Source organism: Trachemys scripta, chromosome 10, assembly GCF_013100865.1.
Source record: "Trachemys scripta elegans isolate TJP31775 chromosome 10, CAS_Tse_1.0, whole genome shotgun sequence".
NCBI classification, from domain to species: domain Eukaryota; kingdom Metazoa; phylum Chordata; order Testudines; family Emydidae; genus Trachemys; species Trachemys scripta.
Window position 1 is genome coordinate 35,887,268 of NC_048307.1, and position 16,957 is coordinate 35,904,224.

Consider the following 16,957-nt stretch of genomic DNA (forward strand, 5'->3'; position numbering starts at 1 on the left):
GAGCTGAGAACAGGCCATGTGCTCTGAGAACTGGCAATTATTTTTAAGCACTTAGTGCATTTCTGCTCCTCTGATGTCCGGTTTCCATAGAAACTGAGACTGGAAAAGGCAGTTTCCCTTATCAGCACTTCTCCTTCCCCCACTTGGATAAGCATTAGAACTGCATAATGTAGGAACTAGCCCAACCTGCCAGACTACATCAGACAGCTGCATGCCAGATCCCGTCTTGTGCCCATATTGGCAGGGTGGGGCTGAAGTAAGACATCACATGCTAGCCTTACTGGCAGCATAACCCTGTATAGAGGCGAGGAGGGGCAGGGTGGAAGGACCCACTTGAATCAAACATTAATATTAAACCCCCCAGAGCCCCCTCTTCCTCCCCTCCTCCCGCCCAACACAGCCAGGAGGGGCTGTCTCCTCTATTCATTCCCATAACAAGACATTCCAAGAACCATAGCGATGGCAGCAGGCCCTTTGGCCAAGACTTTCAAAAGTGACTAGTGAACTTATGGGCCTACACTGAACCACCTGAAAGAGGCTGGGCTTTCAGAGAGGTCTGATCTCCTGCCTTCTGAATGTCAGGCCCCTTTAAGGTGGCTCACTTTGGGCAGCCAAAGCTTGAAGCCCCCAGAATCACTAGCCAACACGCTGAATCACGACTAGACAACCCAGAACCACTAACCACTTGCCAACATTTTCACCTTCAATTGTTTTGAAAACACGCTACCGTTCTGATCGCTCTGTACTAATGTAGTCCTAAAACAGAACCAGCGTAGAATTCTTTTGTTTGCATCCCTACCTCTGTACAGGAGGGTTTAAGGCAAATTAAATTATTAGAAGAATAAAAGTTTCAATAGAGGCTGCAAGATGCAAAAAAACAGAGGCCAGCTGATCTTTGTACCCAACACGTGGTACATCAATAACATGTTAACATACCAAAGCAGGTTGCTAACAGTTTTACAACCTTCTCCGAATCTCAGATTTTATAGACACCCCAGGTGGATTTATTTTTATGAACAAAGACATCAGTTCTCAAAAGTTTAAATAAATACACACAGCGGATGTGGTAGTTTCTCAGTTTAGAATGCTCTGGCTTTACAGGATTCAGAACAGTACTGTGTACAATGCACTGCTTAATACAGTACCAATAAACTGCAGGATCTTATGTCAGATCTTAACAAGCACAAATAACTCAGCTCTCCCACAGGGCAAGTCATAAGAAAAAGGAGTTTGGTTTGGAATTCCTGTAGGTGCTGAGAGGATGAATGAAGAGGCAGGTTAAGAACAATCCATCAGGAAGATAGCTTGGGTGGACAAGAAATGGGGAGAAAGCAAGAAGGGGCCCTGTACTGTAGTCTCTATTTTAAAGTGGTGCTGTCATTTATAAACACATCTCTGAACAACGTTCCTGGTTGTTCCAAGTAACATCTGGGATTCCGTCCTGGAGCAATTACCAATATTTTCTGTTTTGTACATATGATGGGTTTGCGGTTAAGGCACCAGAATGAGACTCTGGAGACTCAACCTCAATTCCCTTAATATCCATGTCTCAGTTCTCCAACTGTGACATAGAGACAATAATCTGACCTTTGGCAGCCTTGTCTCTTTAGACTGTAAGCACTCCAAGGCCGGGTCTGCAGTTGTGTATAGCACCTAGTATAACAGTACCTCAATCTAAGCTACAACCGCATTTGCCCCAATCCCTCAGAGAGAGACAAACACCTACAGAATCTCTATCAAGCGTTCTTAAAACTACAATACCCACCTGCTGAAGTGAAGAAACAGACTGACAGAGCCAGAAGGGTACTGAGAAGTCACCTACTACAAGACAGGCCCAACAAAGAAAGTAACAGAACGCCATTAGCCATCACCTACAGCCCCCAACTAAAACCTCTCCAGCGCATCATCAAGGATCTACAACCTATACTGAAGGACGATCCCTCACTCTCACAGACTTTGGGAGACAGGCCAGTTCTCGCTTACATACAGCCCCTCAACCTGAAGCAAATACTCACCAGCAACTACACACCATACAACAGAAATACTAACCCAGGAACCAAACCCTGCAACAAACCCCGGTGCCAACTCTGTCCACATATCTATTCAAGGGATACCATCATAGGACTTAACCACATCAGCCACACCATCAGGGGCTCGTTCACCTGCACATCTACCAATGTGATATATGCCATCATGTGCCAGCAATGCCCCTCTGCCATGTACATTGGCCAAACTGGACAGTCTCTACACAAAAGAATAAATGGACACAAATCTGACATCAGGAATCATAATGTTCAAAAACCAGTAGGAGAACACTTCAGTCTCTCTGGTCACTCAATAACAGACCTAAAAGTGGCAATTCTTCAACAAAAAAACTTCAAAAACAGACTCCAATGTGAAGCTGCAGAACTGGAATTAATTTGCAAACTGGATACCATCAGATTAGGCCTGAATAAAGACTGGGAATGGTTGGGTCATTACAAAACCTTAACCTAATTTCTCCCTACTGTTACTCACACCTTCTTGTCAACTGTCTGTAATGGGCCACTCATTACCATTTCAAAAGTTACCCTGTTGTTAATTGATTTCTCTCATTAGACTGACCTCACACTTGGTAAGGCAACCCCCATCCTTTCATGTATTTATACCTGCTCCTGTATTTTCCACTCCATGCATCTAATGAAGTGGGTTCTAGCCCACGAAAGCTTATGCCCAAATAAATTTGTTAGTCTCTAAAGTGCCACAAGGACTCCTCACTGTTTTTTTCAATCTACACTGGTGCCACTAGGGATGACCATAATACAGGATTAAGTCCTCTCACGCTTTCCACTGTAGGGCCAATTACCCCATTTGTGAGAGTCTCACACAGCAAAAGGGGAGAGAGACTATTAAGAAAAATGGGAAAACAGGATTGCAAAGCCACAAAAATTTACAGTGGGACTCAGAACCTGGAACTAGTTGTTTAACAAGCTGCCCAAAGGAACAGTGTGCTGTGAAGAAGCAGGCGGATGAGGAAGAGCTACCGATGAGCTGAGCGTTGGCTCACTGGGGATGCCTCCAGCAATCTGTGTGTAGACTCTCCGGGCCAGATTCTCCTGTTTCTCAGTCATGTTCCCCCGTTAATTTCAGCAAAGTAACCCAGGAGTTACACCAGCATGAGCAAAACAAAACTTGTTCCCCTCTTGCTAGGGGTGCCTGATGGCAAATGAAGTGCTGGGAGAGCAGGCAGGCACAGAAGTTGAGGGTGGGGAGGGAGAGGAAGTTGAGTAGTAGAGGCACAGAAATGTCTGCAAGGTGCCACAAATGATCAGTCCCTTTCCTAGGACAAAACCTTTCTCATGTCATGTAATGAAGCCCCCTGGACTCCAGAGATGCAGGTTTAGTTCTTTCCAGTTTCATCTCAACATTTCAAGAGCCCTTCTAATTCCTGCAGAAGCGACCCCTTCTCTTGGGGCGCACTTTGGCCAGGCTAGGTCCTAGGCATCTTAAGTTAGGCGCCCAAAACCAGTAGCCACTTTTGAAAAGACAGGCCTACTGCAACAGACTAGCGTAAAGTCACACAAATCTGCAGCAAAGCTGGGACTAGAACCTGGGCCTCCCATCTCCCTCCTAACCACTAGACAATGTTGCCTATCATGCATGTTGTGTAAGAACACTGTCAACCAACCCCAGTGCAGACAGGAAGGAATTCTCCCCAGACAAGCTAAGGGTATGTCTACACTACGAAATTAGTTCGAATTTATAGAAGCCGGTTTTATTGAAATCGGTTGTATACAGCCGATTGTGTGTGTCCACACAATAAAATGCTCTAGGTGCTCTAGTCGGCGGACCGCGTCCACAGTACAAGGCTAGCGTCGACTTCCGGAGCATTGCACTATGGGTAGCTATCCCACAGTTCCCGCAGTCTCCGCCGCCCCTTTGAATTCTGGGTTGAGATCCCAATGCCCGGATGATGCAAAACAGTGTCGCGGGCGGTTCTGGGTACATGTCGTCAGGCCCCTCCCCCCTCGTCACAGCAACGGCAGACAATAGATTCGCGCCTTTTTACCTGGGTTACCTGTGCAGACAACATACCACGGCAAGCATGGAGCCCGCTCAGCTCAGCTGAGCTCACCGTCACCATATGTCCTCTGGGTGCCGGCAGACGTGGGACTGCATTGCTACACAGCAGCAGCCCCTTGCCTTTTTGCAGATGATGGTATATTATGATTGGTACCCATCGTCATCATACTGGAGAGGCTATCACTCATGCTGCACCGTCGGCTGCCACCTTAAGATGTAAAAAATAGATTTGTTCTGTATTCATTTGCTTCCCCTTCCTCCGTGAAATCAATGGCCTGCTAAGCCCAGGGTTTCCAGTTTAATCTTTGGGGGGACCATTCTGTGTGACAGTTGTTTGTGTTTCTCCCTGTTCCTGTACCTGTACGCCATGTCGTCACTCGGCCCTCCCTCCCTCCCTCCCGCCCTCCCTCCTTCTCCTGGTCCATCAGATACTACTTTCGCGCCTTTTTTCTGACCAGGCGCCATAGCTAGCACTGGGATCATGGAGCCCGCTCAGATCACCGTGGCAATTATGAGCACTATGAACACCACGCGCATTGTCCTGGAGTATATGCAGAGCCAGGACATGCCAAGGCGAAACCCGGACCAGGCGAGGAGGCGATTGCAGCGCGGCGACGAGAGTGATGAGGAAATTGACATGGACATAGACCTCTCACAAGGCACAGGCCCCAGCAATGTGGAAATCATGGTGTCACTGGGGCAGGTTGATGCCGTGGAACGCCGATTCTGGGCCCGGGAAACAAGCACAGACTGGTGGGACCGCATCGTGCTGCAGGTATGGGACGATTCCCAGTGGCTGCGAAACTTTCGCATGCGTAAGGGCACTTTCATGGAACTTTGTGACTTGCTTTCCCCTGCCCTGAAACGCCAGGATACCAAGATGAGAGCAGCCCTCACAGTTGAGAAGCGAGTGGCGATAGCCCTGTGGAAGCTTGCAACGCCAGACAGCTACCGGTCAGTCGGGAATCAATTTGGAGTGGGCAAATCTACGGTGGGGGCTGCTGTGATCCAATTTGCCAGGGCAATGAAAGACCTGGTGATAGCAAGGGTAGTGACTCTGGGCAACGTGCAGTCAATAGTGGATGGTTTTGCTGAAATGGGATTCCCAAACTGTGGCGGGGCCATAGACGGAACCCATATCCCTATCTTGTCACCGGAGCACCAAGCCACCGACTACGTAAACCGCAAGGGGTACTTTTCAATGCTGCTGCAAGCCCTGGTGGATCACAAGGGACGTTTCACCAACATCAACGTGGGATGGCCGGGAAAGGTACATGATGCTCGCATCTTCAGGAACTCTGCTCTGTTTCGAAAGCTGGAGGAAGGGACTTTCTTCCCGGACCAGAAAGTGACCGTTGGGGATGTTGAAATGCCTATCGTGATCCTTGGGGACCCAGCCTACCCCTTAATGCCATGGCTCATGAAGCCATACACAGGCAGCCTGGACAGGAGTCAGGACCTGTTCAACTACAGGCTGAGCAAGTGCCGAATGGTGGTGGAATGTGCATTTGGACGTTTAAAAGCGTGCTGGCGCAGCTTACTGACTCGCTCAGACCTCAGCGAAAAGAATATCCCCATTGTTATTGCTGCTTGCTGTGCGCTCCACAATATCTGTGAGAGTAAGGGGGAGACCTTTATGGTGGGGTGGGAGGTTGAGGCAACTCGCCTGGCCGCTGATTACGCGCAGCCAGACACCAGGGCGGTTAGAGGAGCACAGCAGGGCGCGGTGCGCATCAGAGAAGCTTTGAAAACGAGTTTTGTGACTGGCCAGGCTACTGTGTGAAACTTCTTTTTGTTTCTCCTTGATGAACCCCCCACCCCCCCCCCCCCCCCGACCCGGTTCACTCTACTTCCCTGTAAACCAACCACCCCACCCCACCCTCCCCTCCCGCTTGCAGAGGCAATAAAGTCATTGTTTTTTCACATTCATGCATTCTTTATTAGTTCCTTACAGAGGTAGGGGGATAATTGCCAAGGTAGCCTGGGATGGGTGGGGGAGGAAGGATGGAAAAGGACACACTGCATTTTAAAACTTTAACTCTTATTGAAGGCCAGCCTTCTGATGCTTGGGCGATCATCTGGGGTGGAGTGACTGGGTGGACGGAGGCCCCCCCACCGTGTTCTTGGGCGTCTTGGTGAGGAGGGCTGTTGGTTACACAGGGGCTGTAGCGGCGGTCTCTGCTCCTGCTGCCTTTCCTGCAGCTCAACCATACGCTGGAGCATATCAGTTTGATGCTCCAGCAGACGGAGCATTGCCTCTTGCCGTCTGTCTGCAAGCTGACGCCACCTATCGTCTTCAGCCCGCCACTTGATCTGTTCATCCCGCGATTCAGCCCGCCACCTCTCCTCTCGTTCATATTGGGCTTTTCTCATCTCCGACATTGACTGCCTCCACGCATTCTGCTGTGCTCTATCAGTGTGGGCGGACATCTGCAGCTCCGTGAACATATCATCCCTCGTCCTACGTTTTCTCTTTCTAATGTTCACGAGCCTCTGCGAAGGAGAAACATTTGCAGCTGGTGGAGGAGAAGGGAGAGGTGGTTAAAAAAGACACATTTTAGAGAACAATGGGTACACTCTTTCATTACAAGGTCGCATATTTCGGCTTGCAGGCAGCCATCGTAGGCCACAGTGTTTTGGCTTTTTTAACCTTCTTAACATGCGGGAAAGGTTGCAAACAGCAGCGCATTTCCCATATCAAGGATGAATTGGGCTGTCCATTTAAAATGGGGTTTCAATGTAAAAGGAGGGGGCTGCGGTTTCCCGGTTAACATGAGGCACAAACACAAGTAAACCCCCCCCCCCACACACACGATTCTCTGGGATGATCACTTCACCCCTCCCCCCACCGCGTGGTTAACAGCGGGGAACATTTCTGGTCAGAAGAGCAGGAACGGGCGCCTCTGAATGTCCCCTTAATAAAATCACCCCATTTCAACCAGGAGAGCTTTCTGGAGATGTCCCTGGAGGATTTCCGCTCCATCCCCATACACGTTAACAGACTTTTCCAGTAGATGTACTGGCCGCGATTGCCAGGGCAAAGTAATCATTAAAGACGCTTGCTTTTTTTTTTTTGTAATGTTTACAAATATTTACAAAGTTACACTCACCAGAGGTCTCCTGTGTGACCTGAGGGTCTTGGGTGAGTTCGGGGGTTACTGGTTCCAGGTCCAGGGTCACAAACATAACCTGGCTGTTGGGGAAACCGGTTTCTCCGCTTCCTTGCTGCTGTGAGCTACCTACAGTACCTCCATCGTCATCTTCCTCGTTCCCCGAACCGTCTTCCCTGTGTGTTTCTCCAGTGAGAGAGTCATAGCACACGGTTGGGGTAGTGGTGGCTGCACCCCCTAGGATCGCATGCAGCTCCGCGTAGTAGCGGCAAGTTTGCGGCTCTGCCCCGGACCTTCCGTTTGCTTCTCTGGCTTTGTGGTAAGCTTGCCGTAGCTCCTTAATTTTCACGCGGCACTGCTGTGTGTCCCTGTTATGGCCTCGGTCCTTCATGGCCTTGGAGATCTTTTCTAATACTTTTCCATTTCTTTTACTGCTACGGAGTTCAGCTATCACTGCTTCATCTCCCCATATGGCGAGCAGATCTCGTACCTCCCGTTCGGTCCATGCTGGAGCTCTTTTGCGATCCTGGGAGGACTCCATCACGGTTACCTGTGCTGATGAGCTCTGCGTGGTCACCTGTGCTCTCCACGCTGGGCAAACAGGAAATGAAATTCAAACCTTCGCGGGTCTTTTCCTGTCTACCTGGTCAGTGCATCTGAGTTGAGAGTGCTGTCCAGAGCGGTCACAATGAAGCACTGTGGGATAGCTCCCGGAGGCCAATAACGTCGAATTCCGTCCACACTACCCCAATTCCGACCCGCAAAGGCCGGTTTTATCGCTAATCCCCTCGTCGGAGGTGGTGTAAAGAAACCGGTTTAAAGGACCCTTTAAATCGAAAGAAAGGGCTTCGTTGTGTGGACGTGTCCAGGCTTAATTCGGTTTAACGCTCCTAAAGTCGACCTAAACCCGTAGTGTAGACCAGGCCTAAGTTACGTACACTACACCCTAGTCCGCCCATCACATGCCTTTCCTCACACACACTGATCTTTGGAACAGTCCATGAAGGACAAATCCACTCTGCAGCTCAAGGACCTCTGCCAGAGCCTGGAGGACTTCACTAGGAGACAGGAATCCTTCTCCAGGCACAGAGTAAACACTCTCTATGGACACAACATCATCAGCCTAATGGCTGAAGGAGACTCCAGTGCCTATAGCACAAAGCGAAAGAAGGAGTACAGGGTCCACACAATGGTGCATCTTTCACCCTTACTCCCTGTGCAGTAGACTGGGACCTCTGTATCATACAGTGGACATGTTTCTCCCTGCCCTCCTTTGTACAGGAGAGCACATGGGTTCCTGTGCAGGGGGATCCTACACAGCCTGAAGGAAAGGGCAGGACTTCCACGTACACTGCACCATTGCCAGATCACCTTCAGAAGTGTCTGCAACCCCCTTTGCAGACACACCTTTCACCAGCTTCTAGTTCGTGCCATCCCTGCCCTTACACTCTGCCCACCCAGCACTGGTATTGCTGGGAAATCCTGCTGGGCCAGCATTGGCAGCACGGACTGGTTCCCACACCAATGGCAGATATTCAAGCGCCAGCATCTTTTACTTGCTTGAAAACATTTCCTTCTTGTATGAAACTAACGCATTTATTGCATTCAGAGGCAGAGACAGCCCTTGCAGCAGAAGGAAATCCCAAAGTGCTCTGTAGCAGTGCGAGCGCTCACCAGGCCGGAACCTACAGCAGCATGGTGAAGTGAGTCAAGGTTGGCACAACTGAGTCATGCCAAAGGGTTGGCAAGTGCAGCCCAAGCAGGGACCCTGGGGGCGGGCAGCACATCTGAGAACACTTTATCAGTCATTACAAAATGAAATCGACGCAAAGGGATAAGACTGAGTAGTTCCCGTCAGCCACTTGACATTTCAGAGAGGACTTGCAGTCCCCACAACCAGAGATGGCCCCAATCCAAGGCGGGTCTCAACCCTCCTGAATCGCAGCAATAATGGGCCCAAGCTAAATTAACCCTGCCCTAATCAAACACTTTGGCTCCCATTCACTCTCTTCTCTCTGCTATTAAGACAAAAAGCCCACTTCATTTCCTTTAGTGGCACTTCCCTGCTAAAATGCCTGTTCTCTTGCTGCTAAAATATTGGTCATTTCATCAGGACACTCTTCAGGGGAGGCGCTAATGTTTGCTCTTTTAAGCAAGGAATTGAACCCTTTGATCTTACAGTGGTAAGGGAATTCATGCCCAAAGGGATGGGCCATCTGAACTCACAGATATTTTGTATGGCTCCAGCTGTGCCCTCTGTTCTAAGCCTGGAGTTAGCATGGATGCAGGTGGTCAAGTGAAAAATTCTCTAAGTTATATCTGGGCTTTGCTCTGAAGACACAGAGTGCTGTGTAAGTGACAATCATCAACTAGTTACCATAAGCTTCCTGACAGGCAAGTATAATCCCCGTTTTATACACAGGGAAAACAGAGGCACAGAGAAGCCAAATGACAGCCCAGCCTGAAATTCCGACAAAGGAATCCCCCAATTCCCAGTCACATGGTCATTCACCCAGACCATGCTGTCTCATTGATCTGCTGCACGTGCCCATCTTAATGGCTGCTTCTTGGAGCAGTTAGTCCTAGAACCCACAAGGGAAGAAGCAATTCTTGATTTAGTGTTAAGTGGTGCACAGGATATGGTCCAAGAGGTAAATATAGCTAAACTACTCGGTAATAGCAACCATAATGTAATTAAATTTAACATCCTTGGTGTGAGGGTGGAAAACACCAAAAAAGCCCACTGCAGGAGCATTTACCTTCAGAAAGGGGAACTACACAAAAATGAGGAAGCTAGTTAAACAGAAAGCGAAAGAAACAGTCACAAGAGTGAAATGCCTGCAAGCTGCATGGAAACTTTTAAAAAAAACACCATAATAGAGGCTCAAATTAAACATATACCCAAATTAAAAATAATAGGAAGAGGACCAAAAAACCATCACCATGGTTATACAGACTAAAAGAGACAGTTAAGGGCAAAAAGGCATCCTTTAAAAATTGGAAGGCATATCCTACTGAGGAAAATACAAAGGAGCATAAACTCTGGCAAGCCAAGTGTAAAAGTAGAATTAGGGAAGCCAAAAAGGAAATTGAAACGCAACTAGCAAAAGACACAAAACTAAGAGCAAAAAATTGTAAGTACATCAGAAGCAGAAAGCCTGCCAAACAATCAGTGGGGCCACTGGATGATCAACATGCTAATGGAGAATTCAAGAAAGACAAGGCCATTGCGGAGAAGTTAAATAAATTTTTCACATCCTCTGCAGCGAAGATAGATGTGAGGGAGATTCCCACACCTGAGCCATTCTTTCTCCGTGACAAATCTGAGGAATTGTCCCAGATTGAGGTGTCAGTAGAGGAGGTTTTGGAACAAATTGATATTACTGTTCAATAGGGCTGTCAATTAATTGCACTTAATGCCTGCGATTAACTGAAAACAAAATTAATGCATTAATTTAATGCATTAATTGCATGAAGCCCCAGCCCTGAGCCTCGTGTTCCCAGCCTATATTTGAAAATATAGAAAACATCAAAAATATTTGAATAAATGGTATTCTATTATTGTTTAACAGTGCAATTAAAACCACAATTAATCACAAGTGATTTTTTTAATCACTTGACAGCCCTACTGTTTAATGTACATCAGCAGGTCCAGATGATGATATTCACCCAAGAGTTCTGAAGGAACTCAAATGTGAAATTGCAAACTACTAACTGTGGTATGTAAAACCTATTGCTTAAATCAGTTTCTGTACCAGATGACTGGAGGATAGCTAATGTGACACCAATTTTTAAAAGAAGGCCCCACAGGCGATCCTGGCAACTACAGGCCAGTTAGCCTAACCTGAGTACCAGGCAACTTGGTTGAAACTATAGTGAAGAACAGAATTATCAGACATACAGAAGAACACGATTTGTTGGGGAAGAATCAGCATGGCTTTTGTAAAGCGAAATCATGCCTCACCAGTCTATTAGAAGTCTCTGAGGGGGTCAACAAACATGTTGACAAGGGTGATCTACTGGATATAGTATACTTGGATTTTCAGAAAACCTTTGACAAGGTCCCTCACCAAAAGCTCTTAAGCAAAGTAAGCAGTCATGGGATAAAAGGGAAAGTCCTCTCATGGATCAGTAACTGGTTAAAAGACAGGAAACAAAGGGGAGGAATAAATGGTCTGTTTTCATAATAGAGAGAGGTAAATAGCAGAGTCCCCCAAGGATCGGTACTGGGACCTGTTCTGTTCAACATATTCATAAATGATCTGGAAAAATGGGTAAACAGTGAGGTGGCAAAGTTTACAATCGATACAAAATTACTCAAGATAGTTAAGTCCAAAGCAGACTGCCAAGAGTTACAAAATGGCAGATAATATTCAATGACGACAAATGCAAAGTAATGCACATTGGAAAACATAATCCCAACTATACATACAACATGATGGTGTCTAAATTAGCTGTTACCACTCAAAGAACTTGGAATCACTGTGGACAGTTCTTGGAAAACATCCACTCAGTGTGCGGCGGCAGTCAAAAAAGCTAACGGAATGGAAGGAAACATTTGGGAAGGGATAGCTTATCAGCCAATAAATATCATAATGCCACTATATAAATCTATGTTACACCCACGTCTTGAATACTGCATGCAGTTCTGGTCACCCCATCTCAAAAAAGATAAATTAGAAAAGGTGAAGAGAAGGGCAACAAAAATGATTAGGGGTATGGAACAGCTTCCATATGAGGAAAGATTAATAAGACTGTGACTTTTCAGCTTGGAAAAGAGACGACTAAGGGCAGATATGATAGAGATCTATAAAATCATGAGTGGTGTGGAGAAAGTGAATAAGTGTTATTTACCCCTTGACATAACACAAGAACCAGGGGTCACCCCATGAAATTAATAGGCAGCAAGTATAAAACAATCAAAAGGAAGTATTTTTTCACACAACACACAGTCTGTGGAACTCATTACCAGGCCAAAAGTAGGACTGGTTCAAAAAAAGAACTAGATAAGTTCATGGAGGATAGGTCCATCAATGGCTATTAGTCAAGGAATGCAAAACCATGCTCTGGGTGTCCCTCTCCTCTGACTGTCAGAAGCTGGGAGTGGACAACAGGGGATGGATCACTTGCTAAGTGCCCTGTTTTGTTCATTCCCTTTGTAGCATCTGGCATTGGCCACTGTCCGCAGACAGGATACTGGGCTAGATGGACCATTGGTCTGGCCCAATCTGGCTGTTCTTATGACAGCATTATGAGAAGCAGATACCAAGAATGCTATTTCAGTCAACTCCCATCATTCCTGGAAGTCCAGCTTCCAGGGCAAGCATTTCTTGGTACTGACTTAATTCAGGTCAAGACAGCTGTTCCATATACCAGCCATGTTTACTCTAGATTTCCCTCCTTGCTACCCATACATAATTATGAGGGACCTTTCCAAACTGTGAACAAGCAAAGAAACGTAACCCCCAAAATTTCCCTACATATATTAGTCACCAAAGCAGTACAATCCTATAACCACTAAGTAGTGCTGGAAAAGCCGCACATTGACTCTCCTTTGGAAATCAACAGTGTCATCATCACAACCTCCTTTACAGACATGCACAGGACAGGAATTTCACTGGCACACTTAGGCCACCCAGGCTGTAGGGCTACAATAAAACAAAGCTTTCCCCAGCTTTTATAGCTCCAGCATTCAGCAGCAGCAAGCTTCCCATGCTGGGAAACAAAGATATACACTGGAAATAGAGGCCAGGTGATGGAGAATGACCGGACCCCATTAGCAAAGGTGGAGCACAGAGACTGGCATGTGGTACCAGAAAGACACTCTCCCCTCCCATAAAACACCAGGAAATCCCAACTCTATCTCAGTCTTCTGCTGCCCCATCTACTATACTTTGTTCACTGCAGCATGTTTTAAAGAGAATGAAAAAGCAGCAGCAACCAATTCCCTTGGGTAATTCTCCGGCCTCTCATCACTTCCTGTTCCCAAGTAAGAACCACAGGCAGGGTCCAAAGCCGAAAATTCATAGATGTGGAAGACTCCCAGTTAGAATTTACTACTAGGCAGCTATCCTGTCAGCCACAAAACCTTGTACCCATTCCTAACATTAACACTTGTGTTTGTAGAAGGACAACAATTATGAAGACTGGCAAAGAATCAAGAAAGGGACAAAGAACGCCTGCCATTTTGACTTAGACACATGCTCACTCACATACAGTCATACACTCAGATTATTCTCTCTGCCACCTGTGCCCTACCTAACATAGGCAGATAGATGGTGAACAACCATGAGGTTAGCTTCCTGCAGCAAGAGGGTAGATACAGGGCACAGAGGTTTTCAAATTCAACAGGGGATGATCCATGGTCAAATTACACACAACCAATGGTTGCTCTGAATGCTAGTATAAGGGTACCAGTCCAGACTCCACCATACAAGAAACCTCCAGAGAACAAAGGAATGTATGGGCCGCAAAGACACGATTACCTTTTAGCTTCTAGAGGCGATCTCTACCAAACAAGCCTTAAGCACAGCGGCAGGCTGACACCTGGGAGCTTGCACTGCCACTACTGTGCCTGGTATGGGAAGAGAGGACTTGGCCTCCTGGACTGGCAAACTAATATCTTCCAACTTCACAAAACCCACCTCAAAATTAAAAATATTAACTCCAGGAGACTTCCTTCAACGAGTGCCCCCTGGGGCCAGTTATTGCCCCTCTTCTGATCCCTTTCCAGGCAATACCTTCACATAAAACATTCAGAACCAAGATTCAAACCTTACAATGAACACAGATTTCTCTCCAAAGCACCCATCCAGCTGCCAAGGGCTCAGGTCCCAGCCGCCACAGGGGCTTCTTACACCTCTGCACACCCCAGTAGCTGAGGTGGCCTCTGCTCCAGGTGGCTGCAGCCACAGAATGGGCTGCACACCTGCCCAGAAAGCAGACACACCTGCAAGTGTGAGTCCCACCCATCTGCCCTCCTTTAGGGTCCTGACTGGATTCCATGCTACACAGCTGCTCTACAACAGTAGGCCCATCCTCTCTATCATGTGGTGCCAACCACGGTGGATGACTAGAGCTAGAAAAGCCCTGCCATGCTTTGGATTCCACACAGGGCAATGGGCCTGCTGCTGAGGGAGGAGTAGGGGGACAGGAACAGAGAAGGAAGACATGGGTGGGGAGTGAAGAGATGGGGGGGGGGAGGACCCTGAATATCCCCCCAGCTCTGCTGCCAGCTCAGAGTCAGAGCTNGGACCCTGAATATCCCCCCAGCTCTGCTGCCAGCTCAGAGTCAGAGCGCCCCCCCTAGGGGGGGGGGGGGGGGGGGGGGGGGGGGAGGACATGTGGGCAATTAGACTTGGGCTGGGGAGTTGGGAGTAGCTTGTGGGGAACATGGGGGGGTGAGACTCAGGGTCTAAGAGGGGGGCTGAGGCTGCCAGGGAAAAGGTCAAGGAGGGAAGGAGTGTGAGGTTAGGGGGAAGGAAGAAGAGGGGTGAGGCCAGGGATCTTGGGGCCTGAGGAGCAGGCTCTTCCTGGGGTGAAACGGGGGGGGGGGGGGGGGGGGGGGGGGGGGCCAGGGGGGGCGCTGCGCGACGCTGGGGGGGGGAGAAAGGGGGGCCGGGGGGTGGGCCTCCCCCCGGGGGGGCGGGGGGGAATAGAAGGAGGGGGTCTCTTACCGGGCAGCGCTCCGGGCTGGGGTGTCACTGCTGCCCCGCGCAGGTCACTCCAACCGCTGGCCCCGCTGCCATCCCCACTCCCGGCTCAGCCCAGGCCCTGCGCTGCCTGCGGGGAAAGCAGCTCGGCGGCCAGCTGATCCCGGCGCCGCCTCACGTGACCGGATCTCGTCACGTGACCCGAGAAGGTGGTGCTGCCGCCGGGTCTGTCGGTGTGTCCGGCAGCGGCCAAACCCCATGCCAGACATCACAGCTCAGCCCCCGTGCTGGCCTGGCCCTATCTGCTCCCCCACCCTGCCCAGAGTTCGGTTCCTGCCCAGCCGCCAGGGTTGGAAATTTCCTAATTAAAAACAAAAACAGCGGAGAGTCTCCCCCGATCCCGCGACTCCAGGCGCTAGGGCTTTCCTGGGCACAGCGTCACGAGGTTCTCAACGAGATCACCAGAGTTAGCCACACTGCTGCGGCCTCTCTTGGACCCTTTCCTGTATCTGGGGAAACTGGCATGTGCGCCTCCGGCCCAGTGGTTGGGGGGGGGCGCAGCTTCCTTTATTTCCCTCCCTGTGTCCCTTTGGCTCTCTGTTCTCACAGAGCTGCGCTTGGCTCAAACTCTGCTCCTGATGGGGGCTCAGATCAGCTGGCAAACAAAACACCCTCCGTGACCTCGAGCAGTTTTATCTACCTGCTTTAAGCGTTGTTCAGGGGGAGAAATAAGGTAAATATGTTTCTCCCCTCCCCAACCTACAGACCTATCAGCTTCCGTCCCCTAACTGTCCCATTGTTGTGGGGTAGCATTAGAATAGCTCAGCAGCTCTCTCTGTAGTCTAGGTGGCTCAGTGCTGTTTTATTCCTTAGATCCTCACTTAAGTCTCTTGTCTGGACTGCCCCCCACACACCCCAGCACCTTTACATCTACCCCTCTGTCAGCCAGTTGCTTCCGTGCCTCTTCACATCCTCACTCAGACCCCTCTTCCCCAAGAGCATAATACTTTCTGCCTGCCCTTTCCTCCCGTCTCTGAGAGAGGGACCTTTAGCCCTGTTTAGGTTTCTCCTGGAAGAGGTGTCATCCTCCTTGCTTAAGGACATCCCCATTCCCTCTCTTTTCATCCAAAGCCCAGATGGAGCAGCTGAGGTTCTCTCCACTCAAAGATAAACTTATGCATTTTCTTTTCCCAGGACAGTATTTGGAAAGTTGGATTTTGGGAGAGGTTGAATTGCAGAAGCTAAACTCTCCTGCCTGGTCAATGCGAACTGCACACTGCACGGTATGCAGCCAGCACAGCCCTTAGCACAGATTGAGAAGGCTCTATAAAGCAGACACTTGGTGCTCTCTGCAGACCTTTAGCAAGCACTGCAGGCTGCATAGCTGCTCTCCAGTTGGTGCACCAATTAGGTGCCCGCCATAAGAGCCATGGGGCCTTGGCTTCATTTTCTGATCAGTTTTGCCTTTCTGTCCAAGTTGATTAGTGAGGGGGAATCTCCCTCTTTACCTGCAGGAGACCAATTGTCTTGATGGATCTATCTTCTGCCCTGCATTATGCAGACATGCCACCCTCTGGACCAGTCAGCTCTGCCAGCAGCACTGGCTGGCCCTATGCTTATGCACCAGGACAGTGCCAGTCAAATCATGGCTGTTCCTGTGCACTAGTGTGTGGGTGCGCTCTCTACCTCCCCTCTCCAAATTTAGCATATCAGGGCAGGGACAGCCATAATTAGCTCTGAGACTCTGGTGAGTGGCGGAGCTGTATCACTTACTCTTTAGTGAGCCCACAAGAGTGAAGAGGAGTAAAGCAATTTGGGTGTCAAGTGACATCTCCTTAAAGTGGATGAAAGGCCAAATTATGAGGATTCTACTATATGTGCATCTAAAATCCAGGATTCAAGACAACTACTCCAGATCCCTCGTGGAATGAATCATACTTGACTGTGCAGTGAGTAAGTGCTGTCCATTCCTCCATGCTGCCCACCCCATTTCCAGCTAGCATCCCGCCTCCACCGGCCAACATGGGGGAAGGAGATGAGTGCAGAAGAGGAAAGGAACTACAGGAGAAAACCAAGATGAAAAGCAGGGCTGAAATGTCAATGAAGAAGAGCGTTTTAAAGATTGGGGGGAAA

The 16,957-nt window shown here is 48.8% G+C and overlaps 1 protein-coding gene across 4 annotated transcripts in view; it reads right to left on the bottom strand.

Annotated features, from left to right (window-relative positions):
• Positions 1-15,003, bottom strand: part of ABCA3 (ATP binding cassette subfamily A member 3) — an 85,884-nt gene extending 70,881 nt beyond the window's left edge. For 3 of the 4 annotated variants that reach the window (XM_034783241.1, XM_034783240.1, XM_034783239.1), the window contains exon 1: positions 14,849-15,002. The gene's annotated coding sequence lies outside the window, so the exon portion shown is untranslated. Of the gene's footprint in view, positions 1-14,848 lie in introns of all 4 variants that reach the window. The other variant, XM_034783245.1, reaches the window with a different exon arrangement.
• Between the last annotated feature and the right edge of the window lie 1,954 nt (positions 15,004-16,957).